Source organism: Rhagoletis pomonella, unplaced genomic scaffold (assembly GCF_013731165.1).
Source record: "Rhagoletis pomonella isolate Grant_MI unplaced genomic scaffold, Rhpom_1.0 Rhpom_scaffold_00009, whole genome shotgun sequence".
Lineage (NCBI taxonomy): Eukaryota > Metazoa > Arthropoda > Insecta > Diptera > Tephritidae > Rhagoletis > Rhagoletis pomonella.
In genome coordinates this window covers 19,152,011-19,173,580 of record NW_023458563.1, presented here as the reverse complement: position 1 = coordinate 19,173,580, position 21,570 = coordinate 19,152,011, and positions in this window count along the sequence as shown.

Genomic DNA, 21,570 nt, shown 5'->3' with positions numbered 1-21,570 from the left:
TCTTTTTTGTACTTTTTTTATACAAAGCCTAAGAAAAAATACACCTGAAAAAGACTTGCGTGCCAAATGAACTTTTCTCTCAAAGTTTACACTGCTGGCAAATGTAAATAAGGATTAAAATTTAAAAACTAATTAATGCAACTAAAGTAAAATCTGTGGAAAATTATCAATAAAATACTTTTTTCGCAAAATCTTTAAAGGACCCTTTTATTTCTCAAAAAAACCTGGGTAACAGTTATTCGTTGCCACGCTGTATATCTTTAACCGTTTTAGCAATTTGTACCAAACTCGGTATGGTTATTGTGCTTGCCACATAAAAGTAAACCGTTGAAAATTATTGAAATCGGACTAAAATTACGGCCGCTTTTCATATAACGGTAAATTTCAGAAATGCTTGAAATTTCAATATTTCGAAATTTAAGGATGCTAGTTTACTTAATATTTATACACCCGCTTATCATGTAGCGGTAGCTTTCGGAAAGGTGGAAAACATATATTTTATATTTACGCCGGGTATTTAATGTTCGGCTCCGCCCGAACTTAGACTTTCCTACTTGTTTCAAATGAAATTAATTGGTGCTCGTATGTTTGTATGTGCATACATATGTATATGCATGTGTGTGCACCAATCTATTAATATCGTTGAATTATTTTAATATCTATTGCAAAATTTTATACAGACACGACTAAAAAGTACAAAATAAATAATATAAAAAAAATTTTAATATACAACTCTTTTATAAATGAACTAAAAAGTAGAAAATAATAATTCTCAGTCCCATAGAATTTGGTTTGATAACTTTTGACTGTAATTTTTAATTTTAATTAATTTAAAATTTAAAATTAACTTGATGTAATAGACCAGAATTGATATTAAGGGTAATATATGTATGTATGTATGTGGATATATGAATAACGATCGCTTAAAATCGATCTTAAATTTGTACTTTCTCTGTAGAAATTTTAGGCCTATGTTATGTAGTTTGACTATTGTCAATTAAATCTAATGCTTTGTATTGCATGCGCCCCACGCTTTTCATTTTCAATCTCATAAATGTGCGATTGAGGAAACCTAAAGATAGTTGGAAACCTTAACTTGCAGAACGTTAGTTAGTTACATTGTAACAAAGCTAAAGCACCACCGATGACGACGAAAGAAAAGAACAAGATATAGATCAGCAGCCGGCTGGAAATTTGACGAGGAGACGCGAGTTTAATTATGCCATTTTATGTACTTTGTATTGTAATACTTTCTAAAAGACACTTTGAGATTTGACGAAGAGAATCGAGTATGATTTCTAATAATTTTCACTTGATATATATTTTTTTTTCAAAACTTTTGATTTATTACTTTTGATCTGCAATAGAATAATGTTCGAAAACCATTGTTAAGCTTTTAAATAAACGGGAAAATTTAATAGTAACTAAACTATCCTACATATTTTGGGGGCTCGACCGAATAATTTTTTTTTTTTTTTTTTGCCGAAAAGAGACGCGAAGGAAGGAATAAGATAATGACCAGCTTACAGAAATTTGAATTCGTCCGAGAAAAGCTGCGTACAAGCCGGAAAGAGAGTATAGCTGCTCTTCACAAATTCGTATTTGAATCAGAAGGCGATAGATTAATCAGACAACGTTTGCGTGAATTCACAGGATTTGAATTCGACGAATATGACGATCAATGCGGTCAAAAGCTTGGGTACATACAGAACAATTTGTCAACGAACGATCTAGAAGCCATTTGTAACGTATTGGGTTTAAATAGCAACGTGACGGACCTGAAGCTGCATATTTTTCGAAATTTGCAGAAGGCAACATTATTATGCGCTGCAGCAGATAATGTTGAGAACAGCGACGAAGAAATCGAATGTGGAATGGACGATAATAGCGAAAAGGATGACGAAGATGTTATGCGTCGTTTTGAAGAATTATCTGCGAATAATCTAAATTCCGAATATCAACATCGGACGAATGCACGAGATTTCGAGGGGGAGCGGATGGGAAGGAGAAATGCAGAAAACCCAAATGTTGAATTTGGTACAAGAGGTTTTACAAAAACCACTTCGGTTGCTCAACCGATACAAATGTCGCGGTTTTCCATCAATTTCAGAGACATCGAAGATTCTGTTAGACATTTCGATGGTGGCGAAAATATTTCTGTTGAAATATGGTTGAACGAGTTCGAAGAAACGGCTATTTTGATGGGTTGGGATGAACTACAAAAGTTTATATTTGCAAAAAAAGTCTTTACGAGGGCTGGCTAAATTGTTTATTCAAAGTGAACGGGGAATAACTTCTTGGCAAAAATTAAAAGCGGCATTCGCAGAAGAATTTAAAACGGTTGTAAACACTGCGAAAATACACAAACAACTAATCGCAAGAAATATGAAAACGGAAGAAACGGTACAAGAATATTTTTTGTGCATGAAAGAGCTAGCGCCTTGATGCAGTATGTTATTGAGGGTATTCGTGACTCAAATATAAATAAGACCGTTCTTTATGGTGCATACGATTTAAAGGAGTTTAAAGAGAAAATTAAAATCTACGAACTGATGAGAAACAACTATAAGAAAAATTTTGAGATAAAAATTGATGAAAAGAAAGTAGTGAAAAATGAAAAAGACAAGCTCGTTTGCTATAATTGTGGTACGAAAGGTCACAAAAGTATTGACTGCAAAGACAAGGGGAAAGGTACAAAATGTTTTCAGTGCAAGCAATTTGGACACATTTCGAAGAATTGCCCGAAAGCTAAAGGAAAAATGGAAAGAAGTAATGCGCGATACTTGTGTGCAAAAAACAATATTATGAGGAAACAAGTGATTATTAAAGATCAGAAATATTTTGCTTTATTTGATACTGGTAGTAAGTTTAACATCATGACTGACAGTGTTCATAAATCCTTGAGAGAACCAGAATAACAACAAACAAACATTTGCTTAGTAGGTTTCGGTGAACGAAAATCCGAAAATAATATAAAACCTAAAGGGAAAGTAAATATTGATATTATGATTGATAACGAAATTTTTTATGTAAATTTTCTGGTGGTATCTGCTAAGTGTATGGACATGGACGTAGTAATTGGAGAAGAGTTTTGTTCTCAAGCAGAAATACATATCAATCGTGATGGACTTTTTATTATGAAAAATATCGTTGAAAATAAAGTGACATTTCCTATGATGAATGTAGAAATAACAACAGAAGAGATTGACATTGATGAGAGTGCTAGTGCGGTAGCAAAACAAGAAGTGCGTGATTTGGCATATAATTATAAGCCGGACAAATGTAAAACAACAAATATTGAAATGAAAATCGTGCTGCACGACGAAACGCCAATATCATTTAGACCGCGTCGACTTCCGTTAAGAGAAAGGTGCATAGTTGAAGGTCAAATAGAAGAGTGGTTAAGGGACAGTGTGATTGAGAGTTCGGAGTCTGAGTTTAGCAGTCCCGTAGTACTTGTTAAAAAAAAAGATGGAGGCCATCGATTGTGCATAGATTATAGGCAAATTAACAAAGTTATTATCAAAGATCATTTTCCGTTGCCTTTAATTGACGATCAGCTAGATCGCTTGCAAAATGCAAAAATATTTGGTACTATAGGCTTAAAAAATGGGTTTAGTCATGTGCCTGTATCTGTTTCCAGCCGCAAATATACCTCGTTTGTAACGCATAGCGGTCAATATCAATTCTGCAAAGTGCCGTTTGGTTTGTCTAACTCTCCTGGTGTTTTTCAAAGGCATGTTAATGCGATTTTTCGCGATTTAACTCGACGTGAAATTGCACTGCCATACATAGACGACATAATTATACCGGCCCAAAATGAACATGATGCTTTGTGTAATTTAAAAATAGTGCTGAATCAATGTAGAGACTATGGACTTGTTTTAAATTTGAAAAAATGTCACTTTTTGAAAAAGCGTGTAGAATTTCTTGGGTACGTGATAGAAAGTCAAAAAATTTCGCAGTCACCATCTAAAGTTGATGCTTTAGTGAAGTTTCCATTACCGAAAAATGTTAAGCAATTGCAGAGCTTCTTAGGTCTTGCTTGGTACTTGAGAAAGTTTGTGCCTTCATTTGCGGTGATTGCGAAACCCTTAACTGATTTGACTAAGCAAGGAAGAAAGTTTGAATTAGGCGATGAACAAATTTCAGCGATTGACACTCTTAAAAAAATATTGAGCGAGAAACCTGTGCTCGGTATTTTTAATCAGTTATACGAAACGGAAGTTCATACGGATGCTTCCATTGATGGCTATGGCGCTGTACTATTCCAAAAATTTCCTCATGATAACCAGTTACATCCTATATACTATATGAGTAAGAAGACTTCTGATGCTGAACGAAAATACTCAAGTTATGAGCTAGAAATATTAGCCGTTATTGAAGCGCTGAAAAAGTTTCGAGTGTACTTGTTAGGTTTGCACTTTAAATTAGTTACGGACTGTAACGCTTTCACGAAAACGTTGGACAAAAAAGATTTGAGTACAAGGGTAGCGCGTTGGATATTATTTCTTCAAGAATATGATTATCAAGTAGAACACCGAAGCGGTCTCCAAATGAGGCATGTCGACGCCTTTAGTCGTTATCCAAATATGATAGTAAAAGACGCAGATTTTCTAACTTCTACACGTCGCGCTCAACAGCAAGATGAAGAGCTACAAGCAATAAATGAAATCATCAAGGAAAAGCAAACATACAACGATTATTTCGGGAAAGGTGGTATTCTTCATAAGCTGGTGGACGATATTGAGTTAGTTGTGGTACCGAAGTGTATGCAGCGTGAAGTAATTAGACGTGCACATGAAAAAGGTCATTTTGCAGTGAAGAAGACGAAGGAGTTAATTTGTCGAGAATTTTTCATTCCGAAGCTGGAAGAAAAAATACGAACACATATCGCCAACTGTGTTTCATGTATTGTCTCGAATCGGAAGTTAGGTAAACAAGAAGGAAAATTGCATCCGATCCATAAAGAGGTCATGCCGCTTCATACATATCATGTTGATTTTCTTGGTCCCTTGGAGTCTACGAGTAAGTCTTATAAACACATATTTGCTGTAATCGACGCTTTTACTAAATTCGCGTGGTTATATCCAACGAAGACTGCATCAACACAAGATGCAATCAGCCGTTTAAAATTGCAAAGTACTACATTTGGTAATCCTGTCCAGATAATTTCTGATCGGGGTTCCGCTTTCACATCCGATGCATTTCGACGCTATTGTGAAGAAGAAATTATTCAGCACTCAAAAATTACCACTGGTCTACCTCGTGTCAATGGCCAAGTGGAGCGGTTAAATGGCGTTATTACTAGCGTTTTAACAAAGCTAAGCAAGAGTGATCCAACTAAGTGGTATAAATTTGTGGACAGAGTACAGCAAGTAGTTAACCCTACGTTTAACCGAAGTATCAACATGACACCGTTTGAGCCACTAGTAGGCGTTAAAATGCGAAAAATAGACGACTTTAACATTAAAAACCTTATAGAAGAAGAAATACGACTACAATATCAAGAGCAAAGGGATGATTTAAGACAAAAGGCAAACGATTTAGTTGTTGTAAAGCGTACACAGTTTGGAGCGGGGCTTAAACTAAAGTCAAAATATTTGGGTCCGTACCGTATAACCAAGATAAAACCGAACGATTCTTACCACGTTCTAAAATCTGGCGAGTGTGAAGGCCCAAAGCGAACTTCAACCTGCGCCGAATACATGAAGCCGTGAGTAAACTATACTCAAGATGACGACGATGCATTCGAGGGCGAATGAGCAGCAGGATGGCCGAATTGTGGGATTGAGGAAACCTCAAGATAGTTGGAAACCTTAACTTGCAGAACGTTAGTTAGTTACATTGTAACAAAGCTAAAGCCCCACCGACGACGACGAAAGAAAAGAACAAGATATAGATCAGCAGCCGGCTGGACATTTGACGAGGAGACGCGAGTTTAATTATTCCATTTTATGTACTTTGTATTGTAATACTTTCTAAAAGACACTTTGAGATTTGACGAAGAGAATCGAGTATGATTTCTAATAATTTTCACTTGATATATATTTTTTTTTCAAAACTGTTGATTTATTACTTTTGATCTGCAATCGAATAATGTTCCAAAACCATTGTTAAGCTTTTAAATAAACGGGAAAATTTAATAGTAACTAAACTATCCTACATAAATTGTTTATAATGACTTTTGCTAAAATTTCTTGCAAAATCAAAAGTTATCAAAACAAATTCTATGGGACTGAAAGCAATTATTTTCTAATTTTTAGTCCATTTATAAAAACGGTGTATATTAAAATTTTTGTTTTATGTTATTTATTTATACTTAAGTAATACAAACATGATGAAACTTAAAACGAAAGTAATAAGAAAACTATAGTTTTAAATCGAATTATTTATTTGTCGCCGTTTAATGAACGATAGAATTACAAGTTTGTATTTTGTTGAAAAATGAACATAACTAAAAAAATCCAATCCGCTTGACATTAATTGAAAAACTTAACCCATGCCAAAAGTTTAACCCTTCGTCATCTTCAAAAAGCGCAGGGTTGTATTTGGAGAATAAAATTTATAAAAGTAAAATAATATTGAAGCATCCGCTTTCAAACGTCCAAAAATAACGGACAGAGTTTCACTATTGGTCGCTTGAGTGATCCTTTTGCAATCTTTAGCGTTACTACACGAACGAGCCCGTCAGCATCAGGACGTAGTTCAGTGACTCTTCCAATTGTCCACTTGGATGGCGGCAAGTTGTCATCCTTTATGATGACCACGTCGTCGATTTGTAAATTTTCCATCTTATCCGTCCACTTAGGTCGCTGTTGCAGTTGAATGAGGTACTCTCTTGACCATTTCTGCCAGAATTGTTGGACAAGGCGCTGAAGATACTGCCATCTATTTAGAGGATATTCTTTGAAATTTAGCATGTTCTCGTCTGGTATTGGTGTAGGTGATCGTAGAATTAAAAAATGTGCAGGTGTTATTGGGTCAATATCGCCCTCGAACTTAACGCACAATGGACGGGAATTTGCAATTCTTCGTAGGTGACTGAAGTATCAGCTAGCGTGCGCTTCAAGTGGTGTTTCATCGATTTCACACCAGCTTCCCAGATGCCACAAAAGTGCGGTCCGGACGGAGGCGAGAAGTGCCACTGAATATGCTGGTCAGTGAGTGAGTTCACGTGTGATACCATCTTGTGTTGTAGGTGATTGCAGCAATTGGTGAATTTCTCGCAGTTGCTGATCGGCCCCAACAAAATTGGTTCCATTATCGGAATAGATGTGCATGGGTTTTCCGCGTCTGGCGATAAAACGACGTAAATCGGCTATAAAAGCAGCGGTAGATTGCTCGGTGACCAATTCAATGCGAACGCCTTTCGTTGCGAGGCACACAACAAGCGCAATCCAACATTTGTACAGTCATGAGCCACGACCCTTCCATGAACGGACCTGGATTGGCCCTGCGAAATCCACTCCTGTATTCAGAAATGCGCTGCCTGGATTCAATCGTGGACGAGGGATGTTACCCATTTGTTGCTGGTGTGGAATGCCACGCTGTCTCATACAGACAGTACACTTATAAATACAGCGCTTGACGGCAATCGTAACGCGGGGAATCCAGTAGCGAATACCCAGTAAGTAAAGAAGTTGCCGGTTTCCGGCATGCAAATTTCTCACGTGATAATCATTTATGATAAGCTTTGTCAACTGATGATCCTTAGTGATCGTAGTTTACATCTGCATTCGTGATTCTTCCCCCAACTCGTAACATGTCATCGCCATCAATGAAAGGGGATAGCATGGCTAATTTGTGGGAAACTAGCAATTGCTTACCCTGACGTATGCTTCGTAATTCCGGCGCATATGATGCTGTTTGAGCTTTCCTAACCAAAGCGTTATGCGCCCGCTGTAATTCATTTGTTGTTAAAATCGACTTTGACACAGAGACATAACTGTTATAAGGAATATCAATAAAAATTGGTCCATAACTATTAAATTAAATATACATAAGATTTTGTTACTTTACATAATAGTTATTTTTAACTCAAAAAAAGTTTTGCTCCCCTATAAGTGTTATTCACAATATAATCTTTTTTCCGTCGCTCTTTAGTTTAATTTTTGACTTTTTTGCTTTTTCGTCGCTCAGTGAGTGTTATTCCCAAGAAATAAATGTTTTCCGTTGCTCATAACTTTTATTTTCGACGTTTTTGTTTTTACGTTGCCTGGTAAGAGTTATTCCTAAGACAAAATTTTTTCCGTTGCCCATAATTTTTATTTACGACTTTTTTCTTTTTACGTTGCATGATAACAGTTATTCTCAATGAAAATTTTTTTTCGTTGCTCATAACTTTTATTTTCGACTTTTGTTTCTTTACGTTGCTTAGTAAGAGTTTTCTCTAAGGAAATTTTCTTTCCGTTGCTCAAAATTAGACATACGAATGTAAGTGTGTTTTAAACAAGAATACTTTAAAAAGAACATTAATAATAACTAATATCACTCTGTTCTCGACACTCGACAACTCCACTTTTTTCATTAAATTGTTTCTTTAACTTGTACTCAGTTTTGGTTTTCTCTTAATATGTGTAAAACTTACTATAAATTTGCGGTTTATGCTGATAATCCATTACAACGCTAGATGGCCAAGGTGCTTAGGGGACGCGATAGATACTACATACATTTGTACTTGTATTCCAAGAACGATAGAATACAAGATTGCGCATTCCCGCAGAATGACATTTGTGGCAACGGGTAAACAAAGAATATGGCGAAGAACAGTTGACAGTTGTGAATTTGCAGTGAGAAAACGTGTTTTCTTCACGATTCACCAATTTCTCAAGCCATCTTTGAATATAGCAAATTAAGCACTCTTGAAATGTGTTCAAAAGAATAGGTGTTATTAATTAACTATTTAGAATTTTTGTGTTTGTATTGCAGGTGCCGAAAATTGATAATATCAGCGCATGTTTTCCTGCAGAATGTGGTCGATGCTTGCTTACCTCCGATTTTAATTTGTAATTTGTGGTATTTTAACGTTTTCAACTTAACATGTCCGTAAAGTGCTTCATGCATATTACGCTGGTGTGTAAATTGTAGGGCTTCTCCTGCCGGCAGAGCTCTACCCACTTTCTGGCCAAGGCGTCGTCGCGGGGAAACAAAAAAAAAACTGCATTTGGGGGCCTTACCCCTACGGCTGCTGCAATTAAACACACGACACGACATTTTTATAAAGTTTTTATTACAAATAAAACGTTGTTTACTTCAGAACGCACGAATTACTTCGATTTTCACTTGAAAGTACACAATACGTTTGCAATACGTTTGCACTTGTTTATAAACAAAAAGTTTGTTTACGTATTGCCATAAACGTCAAAGTCGGCAAAACCAAAGTAGCGGTTGCGCCACCTTCAGTTCATTACACCATGCTTGTATCCTAGCAATTTGAGCGAGAAATCTGAAATGCGAAATCAAATCAGATATTTCTTTACACAAATTCACATTTCCAAAATGAGGCATTTCAACGCATTTAATCAAAATAAACTCAAAAACAAAAGTGCATACAACCGCTTTAAAGCAGCTGTATGGGACTCGCCGATATTAGCCTGATCCCCTTTTAGTGGGAGGCTGACGATATATCGTCCACTACTATCACGCTACACGGTTTTTTGATAGTGCTCTTCTGCACTTTTTTCCTCTGGTGTGATATGTTGAGTAGGCCCTGCAATGTCTTCCATTTCCCAGAAGCGCTGAAGCTGTTTGCCTAAATCCAGGAACGTATGTACTGTCACCAAATGTGTCTCGCGTGTGGCAGGTATTTTGCCCATAATAACCCAACCGAAGATTGTGTTTATAGCAGTTGGTGACCCTAATGGATGAGTCAACTTCTCTGGCAGAACGCACTCGGAAAATACATCAGCACCCAATACGACGTCATTCTTCCAGGATGGAATAACATGGATCTGCCAGCTGCTTACCTTTCAAGAATTAATGGTTTTGATGTATCATTTCGTAAGCTGGCAAATTTTGAGTTAAATTAGCCAAGCAGAGTGCCTCCGCGTCAATCACGTCGCTTCCTAGCCCTTTGATGCGTAAATTGATTTTACCCTTAGTGCAGCTGCCATTCGCAGCACCAATCCCATACAGCAATGTTCTGTCAAATCTTCGTTTTAGCTGGAGATGTTGCGCACAGACCCGGAATCCAGCAGGGCACGGCAAGGTTGTTAATTGTTCAAAACATGGTATATCTTCACTATCGCCGTAGGTAGTAAAGAAAGAGAGCGCGATAATTGTTGTGCACTGCTCACACTGATGGTAGCTGCCTCATCAGGTGCAACAAGTGTAGTTTCACGTTGTTGTTTATCGGTCGGTGCTGAAATGTGAAGCCAGGTATTATGCTTGGCATTGCATTTTCGGCACGTTGAACTTTTACATATTGATGCTCGATGATTCAGTTGTAAACAATTAAAACAGGGATTACTGCGTTGCACTATCTTCCGACGAGCTTCGACATTCATTTCCTTAAATTGGTTGCAATTGTACAGAAAATGTTCTCTTGCACATACGGGGCACGACTGAACAGTGGCGATGTATGCGCGAGATTGGTTGCGCTTATAGTTGCTGGCACCTTGACCGGAATTGTGGTTACCCCTGTGTGCTTTCGAAAAATTCTAAAAACTGTTGAAGGTTGCTGCTTCGTCTGCTTTCTTTCCCCTGAACCAGAGCACAAGCGGATCTGCGTCGAGCTTTTTCAATTGAGTTCCAATGTTGAACTGGCTCTTCGAGTACTTTCAAAGCATTTACACACTCATTTGAGGTGTTGTAAATACGTTTAATCTCAGCCGATGATGCTTTCATAGAGGGTTGGTCAAACAGCAATTCCAAGTATGCTTTCTTTACACTGTCTGACTTGTCGTATTTTCGCTTTAATAGCTCCCACGCCACAATATAATTTGCGTTGGTTGGCTTCAAATGCTATATAAGCGACAATGCCTCTCCCTGCATTTTGGTTTGCAAGTACTCGAATTTTTCGATGCCAGAAATATTTTCTCTGTTATGCACGAGCGTTTCAAATGAATCCCGAAAACGTATCCCCTCAGTACATTTCCCATCAAATTGTGGAATTTCTATTCGTGGTAGACGTAACCCATGTTGTTGTAGATGTGTTGTGTTGTTGGCTTCAGCTACCGATGTTGATGCATTGCGGCCAATGCTCTCAATTAATGCACCCACTGTGCCCTGATGTTCAATAAGCGTCTGCACCGCCGTCGAGATGTCGGACTGACTGTCTATTGTCTATGATTGTGCAGTTGTTATCCATTTCATCGAGAATATGTGGACAAAGCGACTTTATTCCAAAATATTTGTCCTCAATGTGTGCGCGGTAAGCTTCTTCCTCCTCCTGCTGCTCGCCTGCTGTTGTTAAATAGTCGATCTCTTGATGGATCTGCTCGTATTTCTGGAACAGCTCTTCTGTCCTTTGTGCGCGTACTCTTATTTCCGCAGTTGTTGAGTTTTGATCCGCAACAGCATTAGCAATGCGTGTCAAGCTGCTTTTCATTGTTTGCCTCTGAGATTTCAGTTTTTCCCTTTTTTGTTTTGTTTGTTTTTATTATTTGACAGTTTGTATTTTCAGAACGCAGGGTCACCGCCGAATGTAATTGTTTTAAGTTTGGTAAATGATTTATTTTTCGCGATTTTTATTGACTACTAGATGTCGCCATTATCTGTCTGCCACTAGATGGTACTGATACAATGTAGTTTTTCTGCTGAAAATTAGCGCTCCGCTGGGCACTAAAAGATGCAGACTTCCTCCACTAACGCTCACTGCTGATATCACCGAGATTGATAATTTCTGATGATACACAACCGTCTGTGTGCTGCTGCTAAATGATGGCTCATTATGATGAAGCTCCGTGCGCGTCAGGGTTATACAAACTGACTCAGAATCGATGAAAACGACGCGTCGTAAGTAACGAATTTAACGCGAAATTTTTAATTGAGGTTATGAACAAGCCACAAAGTTTGCAAAAATCCTATGTTCATCCGGCTCCGAAGGACCAATGAAACTTAAATCGAAAGTAATAAGAAAACTGTAGTTTTAAATCGAATTATTTATTTTTCGCCGTTTAATGAACGATAGAATTACAAGTTTGTCTTTTGTTGAAAAATGAACATAACTAAAAAAATCCAACTCCGCTTGACATTAATTGAAAAACTCAACCCACGCAAAAAATTTAACCCTTCGTCATCTTCAAAAAGCGCAGGTTTGTATTTAGAGAACAAAATTTATAAAAGTATTGTTAAACAAAAATAATTTGTAATGAATTTACCATGCTCTATTTTTGTGATTTATTTCACTAGTGGTGTTAAGCTTAGCTTTAGCTACGTATAACCTTTATTAACCACACAAATTTAATGATTTTACTAGTCTCTCTATTTGCGATTTCTTTAAATAAAACATGAGAATTTTAGTTGAAACATTTTAGCCGTTTTTTTTGCCAATATAGCCGGTCGGCCCAAAAAGTTCTGGCAGCGGTCGAAATGTCCAATGTTCCAAATTTTAAGTTAGGTTAGGAAAATGTGCAAGTTATCACTAGCACAAGTTTTAACTGCGCACCTCATTATTTAAAACAAATTGACGGAAATATTAAAGTATTTAATAAATCTCACGAAATTCTTTACTTGCTGATTGTACACACACAAAGATGTTTACCAAGAATAGTAAGTAAATAAGAATGCTTTCTAGTGATGTGCTGAATTGTCGGTAACCAATACACGGTACCCAATACTTAAAAAAGATTCTTTACATTAAACCTTCGCTATTATATGCATTTCAAGTTTAGAAAAAACTACTAATTTATACTATATAAAACTACTAATTTATATGATATCGGCTAAAACACTTGAACTTTTCGCAACAGAGCAATATTATTTTATCAGTTTTAGTCGAAAAAGGTACAAGAAAAATGCTTGGAACACATCAAGATATCCAAGCGTTCAGCTATGGGAAAACTAAAAATGCAGACCGATAGTACTTTTTATGCTGATTTCAACTATATAAATATTATTTGCCGCAATATAAGAGGTTAAAAAAAATGTGTGCGATATTTTAAAATATTAATATTTTCTAAACTACGTAACCGATTAAAAAAGTAATGATGGCAAAATAAAGACAATTAATCTATCTTTAAGTTGATATATAAAATGTTAAAAAAAAAAACAAATGTTATAATTTTTTCATCAAATAACCTTTTTTAGAAAAAAATACTAAAGACACAGCCAGAAAAATGTTTAGTTATAATTACCAAGATTTGGTTATAGTGACCAAGTGGCATAGTTGGATATGGCGAAATAAATATCTAGTTCACGAAAGTGTGCAGTTTACTTGAGACTTCTAGTTGGGACAAATTTATATTTGTTAATAATTACAAAACGACTACCTTCAATATTGTTAGTTGCATAAAATCAGTGTTGAGCAAATATAAACAATGCTTTGGTTGATACAAGTTTTCAATTAATTTTGTAAACTTGCTGTAGACTTGAATCAGCCAATCGTTTATTATTGGAAAAAAGTTTCAGTTTGACACAAATAAAAATTTACTCAATGGTTATTGTGTTTACTTTCTTCTTTTATTTATTTCTTATTATTAACCCTTAATTAGGCGCATAAATAAAATCACACAATTAGTCGCATGGAGTCCCCAGTGACCCCAATAAAAGTGTTGCAAAAAGAGTTTTCAAAATAAAAAACCGAAGTGTGTATTATCAAAAATATTAAAACAAAACAACAAAAGTATTAAACAAAAACATATTTTCGACTTCAAACTTAAAAAAAAAAAATTAAAAACTTACCTCCCCCAAAAAATGTTATGTTAGTGGTCGCATGGGGTCAGCACTTAAGCGAGTAGCGACACATATGTACGCGACGATGTTTTAGCCGTGACTAATTAAATAAAACGAAATGTGAATTGTCAAAAATATTAAAGCTCTTTATTATAGTTAACTTTAAGAAAGAAAAGGGTAACTTTGAATTCAAACTTAGACTCAAAAATAAAAAATTTAAAATGTTACGTAAGTGGTCGCATGGAGTCAGGACTCAAAAGAGTAACGACACATGCGAACACGCCGATGTTCTAGCAGTGACCTATTTACGTACCCTGCGGGGAGTTAGGAAGCTAGAAAGAGCGCGAGCACGCTCCAAGTACTCTAAGGCATTTTTTTTCAACGTGCATGGGCGTAATTTAGGGCTAAGCATTAAAAATACATACATATTTACATAAATAGTTACTAGTGTAAATAATACATATGTATATGTTGGTAAGAATTTCCTAAAAAGAAAAGATGAAACAGGAACAGTCGTGCGAAAACCCAGGCCAATATCTGCTGGAAGTGCTGGTTTCAGTATACTGCTTTGCTTTTTCCTTGGCTATATAGAAACTTTCAAATTATAATTCACATGAAATATATGTCTACTGAGAAACCCCGGTGAGCATCAAACTTAATATTTTTAAATAACTATGCGCCACAGTAAGTACAGTAATAAACCTTCTTGAGTACTTCTCCGGGGTAAAATCTGATCACGGCTAATAATGAGAAGGAGCATGAAATTTGTTGATTGAGAGTTGTATACAAAATTACTGTGGTATGAAAGGGAACAACAACTGTGCTATGGCAGAGTGGAACATGACAGGACTATATAATAGTGACCGAAATTAATGCAAATTATTCTCTGATACTATAGGTACTAATACAGATCATCATAATTCAGTGTTTAACTGGTTATATTACACCGTAAATAATAATGAACTGTTAAATACTGACAACGCTGCTTCACGATTTGCAGGTTTTACAGGATTTGCAGGAACAGCTGTTTTCTCTTAGTGAATTTCATATACAGCTTGTAGCCAGAGGCAGTGGCATGTAAGACTCATTTAAATCTACTCATCATGTTGGAGCAGCTCCGGGTAATGGACCATTGAATTTGGCTGAAGTTATGACCACCATAACCAACGGAGTCTCCAAGCAAACGCATGTCCTGAATTTATACGGTAGCAATTACTATTGTATGTGTGTATGATTCATATTTACGACATTCTATACTTTGATCAAATCGATATTAAGTATTTCTGAGGAGCTCCGGGTAATGGTCGCTCAAATTTGGGTGTGCTTAATGAGCTATATTGGCAGATGCCCTGGCTGGAATTGGAGTCTCTATAACTATACAAAACTACAACAAAATTCACGTTTTTTCATAAAAATGTAATCTTACGATGGATATTTTTTAAATTTTAATTTTACATTTAAGAAAACTCCATTAAGTGCAATACCTACGATTTGAGTTTTTCAGTTTATAGAAACACAAGCGTTAACTATGTTCTTAACTTTTGATATTATTCTTAATTAGGCATTTATTTACACTTCACCTACATTTTGTTCATAAATAACACATAATTACATATATTTTATCATCGAAAAGAACTTTTTCTAATCATGAGGCGAAACTCCCCACTGTTAGTGTTGCCGTAGCCCAAAACGAAAACGCACACAACCCAAAAGTACTCCTCGCGGACCAATTGGTGAAACACTTCGAAAAGTTTTATTACTGTATATACTGTACTATGCGCGCACCGAAACAACTCGCGGCGATAGCAAAACTGAAACCTAGACAAACAAGTCTGAGCATGTCATAGAGCACACTTTTCTTTCTCTACCTAGCGCAGTGATCGACATAATGGTCGGCATACTAGAACCATCAAACGATTCAATAAGTGGGACAGGGTGCATTGCTCAGCTGGCGCTCTTCGTATGTGAAACACACATGTGCTCAGAGAACACTCATCATTCTTTAGGGGTGGCTCACAAGCAGTGTTGCCGCGCCGTCTCAAGAACATGTATCCCTGACCAAGCCAAAAATGTATCCAAATGTATCCAATTTTCTTTTTTTACATATACATCTCATAATTTGTAAGAAAACCAAACATTTTCATGAAAAATAAATAATTTAACCCATCTTAAGGACTTGGAATACATGTGCATAAAATGAAACATTTGTAATTTCAATTTATAAAGTACATTTTTTGTGCATAAGTATTTTGCAAAGTAAATATAATAAATAGCAAGTACACTCTAAAAAGAGCATGTAAAACTACTACTGAAAAGTATTTATTTAGGAGGGATTGGGAGTTGCTGACCCAACATGCGGCATCACAATGGGCCCTGAGCCTAAGTGTGTCTTATAGGCGACCGCGACAACCTACCTACCTATCTATTTTTCAACAAGAATCTGTATAAATATACGTATAAGATGTTCAGTATTTGAGATCTTTAAAATATACACATAAATACACATATATAGAATGTTTAAAATTGCAAAAATTTTCAAACTACAAATACATTTGAGTAGTCTACTTGCAAAGTGCGCTATGTAAAATTTGTTCGATTCTTAGTTTTTGGCGGATTACGTACCAGTATTTAAAGTAGTTTCATGTCCACTAACAACAGAGTGCAAAATCTTTTTATATTCTGAAAAAATAGCATCAAATGTTAAGTCTTCTTCCAAAAGTCGCTATCATACTTATTTATGAACTTTCAAAAGTAGCAATCTTCTGATGAACTTAGAGGCTGCTTTAGGTCGTATAGACTGTTAAAGTTATCTTATGACATGTTATGTTATGTTACAATGTTTTTTCTGGTTTCTTTTCGAGCCTGAAAACCAGAAAAAATATCTATAACTAAAGGTCGATTAAATAAATTCTTGCGTTATGTTACAATTTTATAAGGCTCCTATTTATCCAAATTTGCAGGTAATAATAAAAAAGATTCAATTTAAATGTTACTTGTTGTCGTAGTCGCTTTTTCAAATTTATGGCTTTCTATTATAAAATCACATAACGCTGTTTGCAAGTGGACTACTCATTTTCTACTAATAATAAACATTACTTTATTTTAAACATGTTATGTGTAATTTTGCTCTTGCGACAAATTTGGTTTGTAATAGTAAAGAGGCAATGATTAATTTTATTACACGGCGTGCGAATTTGCACACATTAAAAGAGGAAACTGGTTACCTCTCTTAATATGTGCAAATAAACAAAATTTTTTAGAGTGTATTTAAAGTATTTTCAGTAAAATTCATAAAATTCTCCTTAAATAAATCAAAGTTAGTTTTTAAACTACATTGAAATCTTTTTAAATTAACAAATGAAAATATGTGATATGAAAGAGATTACTACAGAAAGAGTATAATTTACTTTATATACATATGTATATCGTCGTTTAAAGTACAAAACCGCGTATCGTCATTCTGCAAAACCGCTTAATTTATATTTGCTGCCAAAAATTGGATTCGCTCACACAAGCTCTTGGCTCAATCCTTATCCATTCGTCCTGAAATAGTTATAATAGCCAGAAATGCGATTGCTTTATAAACAAGTAATTTTTAGCAAAAAAAAAACCGACTTCAACTCCCATATAAAAAAAAATATATATATATATATATATCTCATGATCCGCTGATCGGATCTTAACCAGATTAGCATGGGACCACCTCTGAGACACTACCGATGCAAAAAGAATTATCGAAATCGGTTGACGTGGTCCAAAGTAATGCGGTAACATACATAAAAAAAAAAAAAAAAGATTCCGACGAACTGATAACCTCCTCCTTTTTTGGAAGTCGGTTAAAAAGAGAACCATTTTGAAATATAAGCGTTTTTACTCTAAAAAATAATTTATGCAACGTCACATACGCAGTTTTGCTTTTTGTTGATACGCGGTTTTGTACTTTAAACGACGATATGTATATTAAGATCTTGCTTAAAGCATCCTTTAAGCTAATTAAAGTAATTACACTTATACCTATTTTGGTGAGATCTCTTCATATGTTCATTGCTTCGTTCACAAAAAATAAAATGCTTTAATTTCACGCTATCCACATTTATACTGACTGGAAAAAATAAGTATCCCGCAAAAATTCGTCTAAAAATGTATCCAATTGGATCTATTTAGATCCAAACGGCATCCCTGCTCACAAGCATGAATATGTTCCACTCTCAAACCAAATCGTGGTTGCCTCAACTAAGATTTGGTAACTATGACTAAACCATGTGTTGAAAGAAAGCTTATCTGCATTAGCAGAGCTTAATAACATCCTTTTATGAACCATACGTTAAGTTGAATGTAATAAATATTTATTAGTATTTTCCAAACCCTTCAACTAAATTAACGATTTGGTACAACCTAGATGAATATTAGAAGCTTTAATATATTTAGTTATAATTACCAACCCATGGTAATAGTTCCAAATCCTTGGTAACAGTTCCCAAATAATGTCAAAATTCGGGAACTAAATATCTTTAGTTGTCGAAACTAATCCTTTTTCTCAGTACATATATATTACTTATAGCGTTTTCTTTTCTCAAAAAAAGGTTTGCCCTTTTATGTGGGAACTCTTACTTTGCGTTGCCCTGAAACCTCAGAAAATTTTGCGTTTTTTATATGAGAATGAAACAGAAATTATACTACTCCATCACAATTTATTTATAGAACTTAATAAAGCTGAATTATTCACATGGCCTGTAAGCCTTTAGTAATTTTAAAGCAAATACTTATTTCTGATACGGAAAATAGTTGTAATTTTACAAGCGTAAATTAAAAATCAACCGAGCAACTCTCACACTCACGTTTATTTGTGGGATGAAAAGGCAGCACTTTTGCCGGATCAGAGCGCAACCTGCTGAGAAAAGAACACGACGCCTTGTGAAAGGACTGAGAAAAGAACATGAAAATTTGACAACGCTAACTCAAGGCAGAATAAGTGCAGCCTTTTTTCGAGAAAAGAAAACGGACAACTAAAGATATTTAGTTCCCGAATTTTGACAATATTTGGGAACTGTTACAAAGGATTTGGAACTATTACCATGGGTTGGTAATTATAACTAAATATATTAAAGCTTCTATTATTCATCTAGGTTGTAACAAATCGTTTATTTAGTTGAAGGGTTTGGTTAATGCTACTAAATATTTCTTTGAAGCATATTTCTACAAATTCCATTGAACTGAACGTATGGTTCATAAAAGGATGTTATTAAGCTCTGCTAATGCAGATAAGCTTTCTTTCAACAAATGGTTTAGTCATAGTTACCAAATCTTAGTTGAGGCAACCACGATTTGGTTTGAGAGTGGAACATATTCATGCTTGTGAGCCACCCCTAAAGAATGCTGAGCGCTCTCTGAGCTTATGAGGGTTTCACATACGAAGAGCGCCAGGTGAGCAATGCACACAGTCCCACTTATTGAATAGTTTGAATGTGCTAGTATGCCGACCATTGCATTGTGTGTGGAAATCATTGCTCCGCTACCGCTGTTCGTATATGGGTAAAACACGCATGTGGTCCCAGAGCGCTCAGTAAGCTATGGCATGTCGATGTAGAGAAGGAAAAGTGTGTGCTATGACATGCACAGAATTGTTTGTCTGAGTTTCAGTTTTTCTATCACCACGAGTTGTTTCGGTGCGCGCATAGTTATTTAAAAAAATAAAGTTTAATGCCAACCAGGGTTTTTCGGTGGATATATAATTCATGTGAATTATAATTTGAAAGTGTCTGTTTAGGCAAGGAAAAAGCAAAGCAGTATACTTCCAGCAGATATTGACCTGAGTTCTCGCACGACTGTTCCAGTTTCATCGTTGTTTTACTTTAGTAACTAACTTATATAAATATGTACGTATCTTTATGCTTAATATATGCAAATAAAAGAAGAAAGTAAACACAACTAACATCGAGTAAATTTTTATTTGTGTCAAACTGAACCTTTTTTTCCAATAATAAACGGTTAGCAAGTTCACAAAATTAATGGAAAACTTATATCAACTAAATAATTGTTTATATTTGCTCAACAATGATTTATTCACCTAACAATATTGTCCAATCAAGGTAGTCGTTTTGTAATTATACATTTGTCCCAACTAGAAGTCTTAAGTAAATTGCAGACTTTCGTGAACTACATATTTATTTCGCCATATCCAACTATGCCACTTGATCACTATAACCAAAATGGTTATTATAACTAAACCATTTTCTGGGTGTAGGCGGCCCTTGGCCGCACTTAGGGATTATCACCCTCACTAATAGAATTCTCATTTCTGTGTTGCCGAAGAAGGGGGGCTGGACACCTTTAGCAGAGAACATATTTCTGCGTAGGCATTGTTTAGCATTGATTATGGACTTTTTCTAAAAAAAAGGTTATTTTATGAAAAAATTATGACATTTTTTGTTTTATAAAATTTTTGGCTTAAATATATAAACAAGCATACACATTTTATATATGAACTTGAAGATAAATTAATTGTCTTTATTTTGACATAATTACCTTTTGAATAGGTTTCGCAGCTTAGAAAATATTAATATTTTAATATACCACAATTTTTTTGTTTTACCTCTTATATCTCTTCTTCTTCTTCTTCTTTATTGGCGCTGTAACCTCCTAAGCGATTTTGGCCGAGTCCAAAATAGCACGCCAGTCATTTCTCTTCTGTGCTAACTGACGCCAATTGAAAATGCCAAGTGAAGCCAAGTCCTTCTCCACCTGGTCTTTCCAACGCAGAGGAGGCCTCTTCCTCTATTACCAGCATCGCGGCCCGCGTAGAATATTTTCAGAGCAGGAGCGTTTCTGTCCATTCGAATGACATGGCCAAGCCAGCGGAGCCGCTGAATTTTAATTCGCTGCACTATGTCTATATCGTTGTGAAGCTCATACAGCTCATCGTTAAATCGTCTGCGATATTCGCATCACCAACGCGTAAAGGTCCGTAAATCTTCCGCAAAATCTTTCGCTCGAATACTCCAAGCGCCGCCTCATCGGATGTGGTCATTGTCTATGCTTCTGCGCCATATACCAGCACGGGCATGATGAGTGACTTATAGAGTGTGGTTTTCATGCGTCGAGAGAGGACTTTACTTCTCAATTGCCTACTCAGCCCAAAGTAGCACTTGTTGATTCTTCGTTGGATTTCAAGGCTGACATTATTATTGGTGTTAATGCCGATTCCCAAATAAACGAAGTCGTCTACTTTTTCAAACTTGTAACTGTCAACAGTGACGTGGGTGCCAAGACGCGTACGCTTTGACTGTTTGTGTGATGACAGGAGATACTTCGGTTCGTCCTCGTTCACCACCACACCAATTCGCTTTGCTTCTCAATCCAATCCCGAGAAGGCAGAACAGACGTAGCCCTTGTTTTTACCGATAATATCGATGTCGTCGGCATACGCCAGCAATTGTACGCTCTTGTAAAGTATTGTGCCTGAGCGGTTCAGTTCTGCGGCTCTTATTATCTTCTCCAACATCAGATTAAATAAACCACACGAAAGGGAGTCCCCTTGTCTGAAACCTCGTTTGGTATCAAAAGGCTCGGAGAGGTCCTTCCCTATTCTGACGGAGCTGGTGGTATTACTCAACGTCATTTTACACAGCCGTATTAGTTTCGCGGGGATACCAAACTCAGACATCGCGGCATAAAGGCAACTTCTCTACGTGCTGTCGAAAGCGGCTTTGAAATCGACAAATAGATGGTGTGTGT